We start from the raw sequence: 10289 nt of genomic DNA on the forward strand, positions 1-10289 counted from the left end.
GTTCTTCTCTAGAACTGTCTACAATTTTAGTATTTTTACTAAAGATAATATAGTTAATGCTTTTAGCACCTGCCTTTTCAATAACTCTGTCTTATTTCGAACCACTTTCCTTACTAGCTTTTCTAGCATTGATTACATCTGAAAAATCTTAAATCTGTGACTTTCTTGACCATGCTATGAACACCTGGCTGTGTCCTTGAATTCTGGATCATCCCTCAATCCTTGAGTTCAATTGGCACTTGAAGAATGTGATTTTGGCTAAGAACAGCACAAGTTACACTAGAACAGAGGTCCCCAACCTTTTGGGCACTAGGGATTGGTTTAGTGGAGATAGGTTTTTCTGTGGACCGGAGGGTGCATGGTTTTGTGTGCTGCCTGCATCCCATGGATGGGGCTTTAATTGTTTGTGTGGACCAGTTGCTGGCATGCTGCAGCCCAGTACTTGTTCACAGACTGGGGATTGGGAACCCCTGCTGAATTGTCTTCACAAAAGATGAGAGGGAGACCGTAGGCAAGGTTCACAAATTTATTTGGTTCAGCTCCGGGCAGCTGACTGTCAACACAAACCCAGCTTTTATAGGAAAACTGTTAAACGTTATAACCAATCAACAACCAGTGTTTTTCCCGCCGCTAGGGCGGCAACCAATCAACGTGCGGCCGTCTGACAGCTCGGCGGCTGCTAGGGACTTCCCCTCAGCTGAGCGGTGGGCTCGGCTGGAGGACCTGATCGGGGACTGCCGTGCTGACAGCTCCGGCGGCTGTCAAATCTGGCGCGTGCGTGTTAGTCGTCCTTTTGACAGCTGTCAACTTCAATGGCTGCCGGTGGGCTTGTGCGCCTGCGTCGTTTCTTCCGGCAGCCTTTTGACAGCTGTCAACTGTCAACGGCTGCCGGGTCGGGCCTTCCTTTGGATGTTTGAAGGCTCCGGGGTTTTTAGTATATCTCACCTGCACTAGAAGATCTGCAATTGTTTCCGATTCACAGTAGTTGAGGTGAAGTCTGATCAACAACAGTTGAAATTTCAGTGGTGCCACTGTAAATAGGAGATACTGTGGAATCTCACTCAGCGTTGTTTCTAGTTTATAAAAATCATTTTGGTAGGAGTCCATAATCAACTTTAGTTTCAAAATTTCGGGATTGTTTAGTCTACTTCCTTGGCAAAATCTTTTATTCTAACCTCTGAGGGGAAAATTGCCAGCAAGCATCAAACAATGTCCTGAAGTAACTGCTGGCATAATAAAACTCTGCTATTAGTGCTACTTTATGCATCTCTGGAAGATCTGCAGTTTGCTTCTGAAAGGCATCACCTATACCTTCTTAACTGAGCAGTACTTTTTAGATTAATTCTTATTCTTATTTTAATCCAGATGCTTTTGAGACCTAGTTTATTCACCTGTTTGTGGATTGTTGTTTTCTGAGCACCTATGGATACTTCTCATTATTCTCATTATTTGTTTGATTTCTACTTTGCTCTCCTGTTCTAGTAAGCATTTAATATATTTAATAATAGAGCAACACTTATTTTCTATGGTTTAATTTTTTGCTGAGTAGATTTATTCTTTGGTTACCATACATGGAATGTGGGAATTGTCTGTGTTTTAGTTTTTAAATCATATTTGCTTTCCTGCGCTAACTATTCAAATTTATTTGGGTTTTTCCCCCTCATACTCCAAGCATTAGTATGCAGACAATGAAAGCTATGATCTAGGAATGATCTGCTTTTTCGTGAAATACATAAGAGGCTTCATTGCAGCAATGCTGGCATTTCCTTTTAGAGTGTGCAAGTCTTTATTTAATATCCTTACTCCTATTTTCTATTTTTTTTTATTTTAAAAATTCTTTCTGTTCAGGATTTTCCATCTTCCAGAAGGTCTTGTCATTCTTTGGCCAAACAAATATTTATCTGTTGAATTATCCATCTGCATAATTCATGTTAATGTCCTAGAAACTAAAACTCTCCCTTTGCCCTCATTTACATATAGCCAATTATTTACTCAAAACTTTTCATTCCTCTCCTTCCTGGATATCTTCCATGGATTGGAAGATTGGAGAAGAACCTCATCTGAGTCCCACACATCTTCAGTTTCCTTCCTAGATCTTCAAAGCCTGTGTTTAAATGGTTTTAACTGTTATTTCTGATAAGTTTTTCCCCCACATGGCTATGACATTTTGGGGTGCTACAGAAAGTTCTAGGAAAATATAGTACATGAGAAAATGTGTAGATGTTCCAGATAATTCCCTCTCATTTCTAAGTCAGCATGACAGCCAGGATAAGATAACCTGATCTGAAACAACTGAAGGTCTCATACTTTTTTTTAGAGCACTGCCCTAAAATCTCAATGTCCTTAGAAGAGTAGATGAATAAAAAAAGGATGGTGATCTGATTTGCTCTGGTGAACCCAAAGCCAGCTGTGACCTCAACTTGACCTTCTATGCGTTTTACTCACAAAAAAGCCCACTCGGATATATTCCACTGGAGCTTAAAATGCCTATATTTCAATCCAAAGGTCAACTGTCAAGCTCTCTGTTCATTCTACTATATGACGTAGTCTTTGTCTATTGACCAATGATGCTGTCTGAGTGTGACTCACACTCCCAACCAACTATTTACTATTTTTCTAGCTAAGGTAAGAGGAAAGAGATAATTAAAATGAATTTGAGTTCTGTGTCAGCTGATGCTCATTATACCTCTAATGCTCAGTCTAGCTTTAGCAGCTCAAAATTCATTAAGTTTCTAGGAAATTTTAGATTGCTATGTTAACTATATCTTAATTAGTATATTTATCTTAAATTCCACACCAGCCTTTTTAATTTTTTAAAAAATAAATATTTTATTAATTTTCTAGTTTTACAATCATAAGTACTTAATAAACAACATGTTATCCTGGGTCCATTAGTAATTCAGTGGTACATGTTAACTTCTTCAATCTAGGCCCAGTATTACACCATCCAATGCTTCCTCTCTTTTTCCAGTAGTACACATTTTCCCACATTAGGCAAATACAATTCTTATTGTTGTTAATACATATACAATTGAATATCGACATCTTTGTTATATTTTCCTAATAATATCAATAATGTCAATTTAAAATATCTTTTCTAACCAAAATATATCTTAATTGCATTTGCACTTAATATCCATTTGTTCAATTAATATCCTGTTTTTCCCGGTTTTTTATTTTAATTTCCCATCATTGTTCTTATAATAAGTTATATTTGGGTAACCAAAAGCTACCCTTATTCAAACCCTCTTAGCATTTTCATATTTCCCTTCTCATACTAAAATATAATATTCTAGTTTTAAATCCTATCTTTCTAGTTATAATAATACTATTTCTAACAATTATCTAATCTCACCCATGTTCAAACATCTGATTAATAATATTATATCCCATCTAATGGGTCAGGACCTCTATTTTTTTCAGTCTTACTCTAACTTTCTTCCTTTGCCAACTAACTTTCTAAGTCAATGCATTTGAAATATGAAGTAATTCTTCCTCTATTTTTGTGTATATTGTTTGGAAGAAAAAAGACAATTTGATTAAAGTATTTGTGGAAGGATGCTCAGCCCATTGATATTCATTAAACAGCCTCCCTCCTCCTTCAATTTCCCACAATTCTCCTAACAGCTCTATCTTCCATTCAGTCAGCTCTTCTTTCTTATCCTCAAGTGCTTTCTGAGATCTTGACAGGTAAGATATATTTTCCATTTATGATATTATCACTATGTCTTCTAATTCTTCATTTCTCTGAATCTGTCTGTTATTTCCTTTCTTTAGGTCCTCCATCTTTGGATCTGCTTCCTCTGATTTTCCTTATATTTTCTAGGTTGCTAGTTCCTTCTTTGTAATCATTTTCTGAGTTTGTAGATTTAGATCAGGGGTGTCTAACTTCCGGCCTGCAGGCCTGATGGCTCATGTTGAAACCACACTCACCCCATTGCTGGCAATGGGGAAAAAGCTCTGATACGTCGTGTGACATCACATGATGTCGCGAGTTTGACATGTCTGATTTAGATTAAAGAATTGTTCTATTATCTCCTTTGTGTTATTTTTAGTCTCATCATAAGCTAAGGCAATTGTCTCTTGTATTGATTTTTATATAGAAAGAATTTCTGAAATTCATCAACATTTTCTTGTTGGTATGTCAAGCTGGAAGCTTTGGAGATAGATATTAGGGATAATTTTTTACCATTTGAAGCTACGTGTTTATCAGAACCATGACACTAAGTATGGAACATCCATTTTGTTTTTGTATGTAATCTTTATATTCCCATCTATTTAGGGATTTAAAAAGTTTCAGTCAATTGTCATTTGAACTCCTAATTATCCAACCGGCCTATCAGTCCATCCTTAAGTCTTCCCTCAGCAAATGGAAGTAAAGTTTGAATTTTTCAAATTTTTCTGACCAATGAAAAACACATTCTTTCTGTCCAGAGAGAGAAGAGCAATTAAAAATTGTTCAACAATCAAAGGTTTATACTCTGAAATATTCCATCATCTCAATCAATGATGCATGTTTCTTCTATAGGGAAATAGCTCCATGACACAGCTCTAAAAGTCAGTTAGTATTTATATTCATAGTCCAGCCAGGCCAGTTTCAAAATAGTTTATTATTCTGCCACACAGATAAGCAGATTAAGAGGTTGTCCCCCCCACCTTTTCCCAGTTGCAGTCTTCAAAAGTGAAAGTTTCTGAAAATAACAAGAGTCTTTCTTATCTGAATCTGGGCTTTGGGCAGTTTTTTATCAGGAAAAAGTCTAAAAGTCATAAAGAGAGGATAGGGTCTCACTGAGTTCCATCCATGTTGCTCAAAAGTTGATGGCTAATGCTTATTTTCTTTGGTTGTCAGCAGCTTCTGACTGGCCACACAAATGTAGTCAGTCTTTCCCTTGCTGGTTTAGAGGGCTTCCTCAGATCAAACAGAAGGGCCGCTGCCCTCTGATCAACAAAGGTCCTTTACGTCTCCGTTGCCTCTTCGGGGTGACTTTTGACCCTCTTTTAGGGTCCACAGCAGTGCGAAATCGAATGCGGAAGATGGAGCCCTGTCTTCCTGCACCTATCACACCACAATGTCAAATCGGAAGTCCCAGCCTTTTCTTGAAAACACATTTAATCTATTTGTCTATCTCTAATATCATTAAATTAAATCACATTTCTCTCAACTCCTGCTTTTAAAGAACAAGACTCCTTCCTTTCTTTTCTTTTCTTTTCTTTTCTTTTCTTTTCTTTTCTTTTCTTTTCTTTTCTTTTCTTTTCTTTTCTTTTCTTTTCCCAAATTTTTAATCCTTTCAGGGGGAAAAAGGAAAAATAAATATGAGATACTTTCTCCATGGCATATTTGGTTCATAAAAAAAAGCCCATATTATGTTGATCCTTCCTAATTGTAGAAGCAGGCAGCACTTCATTTAGAGATTTGATGTTTATCAAACTTCACAAGAGGTCTTTAGAAGAAATTGGACAACTATTCATCTGAATAGGGTCTCCTGCTAGAGCTGGGGGTTGAAATAGAAGAGCTCCAAGGTCCCTTCCAACTCTATTATTCTTTTATCACTGAATGCTTACTGTATCCTAGGGGATTCCCAGGGCAATTAGGCAGGGAGATGTTGAGGAGTCTTCCTAACACAACAATACTGCAAATTCCTATTTTATTCCATTTATTTTTCTTTTCCACCTTTCCTGCTTGCCGAAGAGAAAGTGTGTTTTTGTTTTCCTTTTCCCTATCATGCATTACTTTAGTACACTCTTCAAAATATATATCCCCAAATCAGGTTTCCCTTGCCAATCCCATCGGCTGCCACAGTTGGCACACTGTTATCAGGTTAGCACTATTGACTTTAAGCAGACAATACTGTTCGTAAAAGGGAAATCTAGTTTGCAAAAGGGAACAGCTACACTTCCATTGTACAGTTGACATAAGGCTATTATATAACTCAAAGGATGGAAAGGAGGAGGAACGCGTACTTCTTTAATTTTTCTTTGGATTTCTGTACTGTTATTTTGGTAGCATCCCCTGACTCTTAAAACAGACTGGCCTGGCTTGAATTGCAGAGTGATTGAAGGTTTCAGCATGTTCTTGGTTCTTTTCCATCCCTTTCCTATCCCTGATAATGCTATAGTTCCTTCTATACAGAATTTCCTGTTAATAAGAATGATAAATTTAGTATATTACAGTGTTTTTAATTTGTTAACTATCTGGGCAATTTCCAAGTCAGTTTGTCTTTTTAGGCATATATTGTATACCCTCTTGTTAATACATTCTAGAGCAGGGCTTTTCAACCGGTGGTACGTGTACCACCAGTGGTACTTTGGCACATGGCAGGTGATACGCAACCATCCTAGAGAAGTGTAGCAGGGGAGGGGAATGAGCCAAAGTAACCCAAGCCTGAGGGAGAGGCAGCTGGAGCTGCAGGACTGTAGGGGCTCGGCAGAAGTCCCAGGAGCACCAGCAGGACTCCAGCTGATTGGCACTTCTGGAAGCTGTGTGGAGCTGGAGGTGAATTGGATAAAAGCAGGGAGGAGAGGATATAAAAGGAGGTGGTTTTGACAGGAAAGGGGGAAAACGACAGGGATGGAGAAGAAGCTGTGGAAGGAGAGCTCAGCAGGCAGGGAGGAAAAAGAGACAGGGAAGAAGCAGCAGCTGTTGCTGGAAGAAAAGGTTCCCTGGTTTGTTATCTCTAGCCAAGAGAATGCAATCAGTGCTGATGAAATGAAAAGCCAGGAGATAAGGATGTAAGAAAGGAGGTGGGTTTATTTTGGAAGCAAGTGGGTTCATGTCAACTGACAGCTTGAATGGATTACCATAAGTATTTTTATACAGTTTTTATAGCGTTTTGGTAATTCAGAGGCTCGGTTTGTGTGCTCTGGTTATTGGAATATTTTAGTTTGTTTCACAAAAGCTAGCAATGAGTCAAAGTGTTGGCTTCAGTAGGTTTAATTCCTTTAAACAAATGTAATTAGTTTTACCCCCTTATCTTGAGTATGTCTATGGATTTTAGCAAGCTTTCTTTGAGGGTAAACAGGCCTAATTTAAGGTTATCACTTTTTGCAATTGCCGAGCCTTTGCTACATTGTTTAAACTGAGACATGCCCGAGGCAGCTTAAATAAAACAAAACCTTGGAGTTTAGTATTTCTTTATTCTGGGAGGCTTTTGTGAGTCTTTCTTGCTTTGTGCTTGGTTCCTATGTCTTTAAGGGTACAAGGAAGGGACTGGGGGGGTGCATTCTTATTACACTATGAAAGGAGAGCTCAGAAGGCAGGGAGGAAGAAGAGGAGAGGGAGAGAAGAAGAAGGGCTGATCAGCTAGCTCAGGGGTCTACAAACTTAGCAACTTTAAGACCTGTGAACTTCAACTCCCAGAATTCCTCAACCAGCCAGGATGGCTGAGGAATTCTGGGAGTTGAAGTCCACAGGTCTTAAAAGTGCCAAGTTTAAAGATCCCTGAGCTAGCTGGTAGTGGAGCATATTAACAAACATGGATAAATTTATCATACATTTGTCAGTGAAAAAGGAAAGTGATTCAGCAAAGGAACAGCCACCGAAGAAATTAAAACCAGTACTTTTTTTACTTTTTTCTACAGTTTGTAACATTTTATTAGATTATAGAATAAAATACAAGGATTTTGTATTTCAATAGTATTTAAGTTAATATAGTATGGGGATAGTAATGGGGGACTTTAACTACCCTGACATCAACTGGGAGACAAACTCCACACCAAGTGGAAGATCAAACAGATTCCTGACAAACCTAACAGACAACTTTGTTACCCAAAAAGTAGAGAAGGGAACTAGGGGATTAGCCATTTTGGATCTAATTCTCACTAAGAGAGATGAAATGATAGAAGGTGTTGAAGCCACAGGAACCTTGGGAGGAAGTGATCATGCAATATTGGAATTCAACCTTATGGAAGCACAAGCAATAGAACACAGTCAAACTAGAGTCCTGGACTTTAGGAGAGCTAATTTCAATAAACTTAGAGAGGGCTTGAGAAGGATTCCATGGATGAGAATCCTCAAGGGGAAAACAACTTAAGAAGCTTGGGAAATTTTGAAAAGTGAGATAATAAAAGCCCATTCTAGCACAATACCAACGAAAAGGAAAAATAACAGCTCTCAAAAGAAACCAGTGTGGCTGCATAAAGAACTTCTGACAAATTGAAAGATAAAAAGGACAAGTATAAGAATTGGAAAGAGGGGCACATAACTAAGTCAGAATATCAGCAAATAGCCCGAGCCTGCAAAGAAGAAGTGAGGAAAGCTAAGGCTCACAATGAACTAAGGCTTGAGACCAAAGTCAACAATAACAAAAAAAAGTTTCTTTCAACATGTAAAAAACAAGAAAAAAGTGAAGGAAATGATTGGTCCATTAGTGGATGAAAGTGGCAAGAAGGTGACAAGCAACAGGGAGAAAGCAGAACTATTTAACTCATTTTTTGCATCTGTCTTTACACAAGGGGAAAAAACAGACCAACCTATCAAAAATAGTGTCATAAAAAACAGAATAGAAACACAAGTTAAGATAGGCAAGAAAATGGTAACTGAGCACCTGTCCAGCCTAGACGAGTTCAAATCACCAGGACCAGATGGATTACACCCCAAGGTTCTCAAGGAACTAGCAAATGTGATCTCAGAACCACTGAACTATATTTTCCAAAGATCCTGGAGCACTGGGGAACTACCAGAGGATTGGAAAAGAGCTGAGGTAGTTCCCATCTTCAAAAAAAAAGAGAAAAAATGGATCCAGGAAATCACAGACCTATCAGCCTGACTTCAATACCTGGGAAGATTCTGAAACAGATTATCAAAGAATGAATCAGCAAGCACCTAGAGGCAAACAAAGTCATTACTAAAAGCCAACATGGGTTTGTCAAAAACAGATCATGCCAGACAAACCTTATTGCATTCTTTGACCAAGTGACAAAATTAGTGGATCAGAGGAATGCTGTGGATATAATTTACTTGGACTTCAGTAAGGCATTTGATAAAGTAGATCACAACCTTCTACTTGATAAGATAGAAAAATGTGGGTTAGACAGAATCACCACCAGATGGATTCATAGCTGGCTGACTGGCCGTACTCAGCATGTGGTCCTCAATGGAACCACATCTACATGGAGGGAAGTATGCAGTGTGGTGCCCCAGGGCTCTGTTCTGGGCCCAGTGCTCTTCAACATCTTCATCATTGATTTGGATGAAGGGATAAATGTGGAACTCATCAAATTTGCAGACGACACCAAGCTGGCAGGAACAGCCAACACTCCAGAAGACAGGCTTAAGATACAGGAGGATTTGGACAGACTTGAACACTGGGCGCTATCTAACAAAATGAAATTCAATGGTGAAAAAAGTAAGGTTCTACATTTAGGCAAGAAAAACCAAATGTACAGGTATAGTATGGTACCTTGCTCAATAATAGTAACTGTGAGAGGGATCTCGGAGTCCTAGTGGACAATCACTTAAATATGAGCCAGCAGTGTGCTGCAGCTGCCAAAAAAGCCAACACAGTGCTAGGCTGCATTAACAGAGGGATAGAATCAAGATCACGTGAAGTATTAATACCACTTTACAATGCCTTGGTAAGGTCACACTTGGAATACTGCATCCAGTTTTGGTCACCATGATATAAAAAAGATGTTGAGACTCTAGAAAGAGTACAGTGAAGAGCAACAAAGATGATTAGGGGACTGGAGACTAAAACATATAAGATAACGGCTGCTGGAATTGGGTATGTCTAGTTTAATGAAGAGAAGGATGAGGGGTGACATGATAGCAGTGTTCAAATATCTCAGGGGCTGTCACAAAGAGGAGGGACTCAAGCTATTCTCCAAAGCGCCCAAAGGCAGGACAAGAAGCAATGGATGGAAACTAATCAAGGAGAGAAGCAACCTAGAACTAAGGAGAAACTTCCTGACAGTTAGAACAATTAATCAGTGGAACAACCTGCCTCCAGAAGCTGTGAATGCTCCAACACTGGAGGTTTTTAAGAAGAGACTGGCCAGCCATTTGTCTGAAATGGTATAGGGTTTCCCGCCTGAGCAGGGGGTTGGACTAGATGACCTCCAAGGTCCCTTCCAACTTATTATTATTATTATTAAACCTCGCCATGTGGATTGCATACAAATATTATATAATTGGTAAATAAAGGTAGAACATATGTTAAATATACATCAAATGATTATATGCTTCCCTACAAAGTCAATTCTTGCTCAATGACTGACCAAGGAGGTAACTCGGAAAGGCAAGAGGAAAATCTAGAAGAGATCTGTGCAACTTGTAGAAGGGAAAGGCCCAC

Source organism: Vipera ursinii, assembly GCF_947247035.1.
Source record: "Vipera ursinii genome assembly, chromosome: 1".
Taxonomy (NCBI): Eukaryota; Metazoa; Chordata; class Lepidosauria; order Squamata; family Viperidae; genus Vipera; species Vipera ursinii.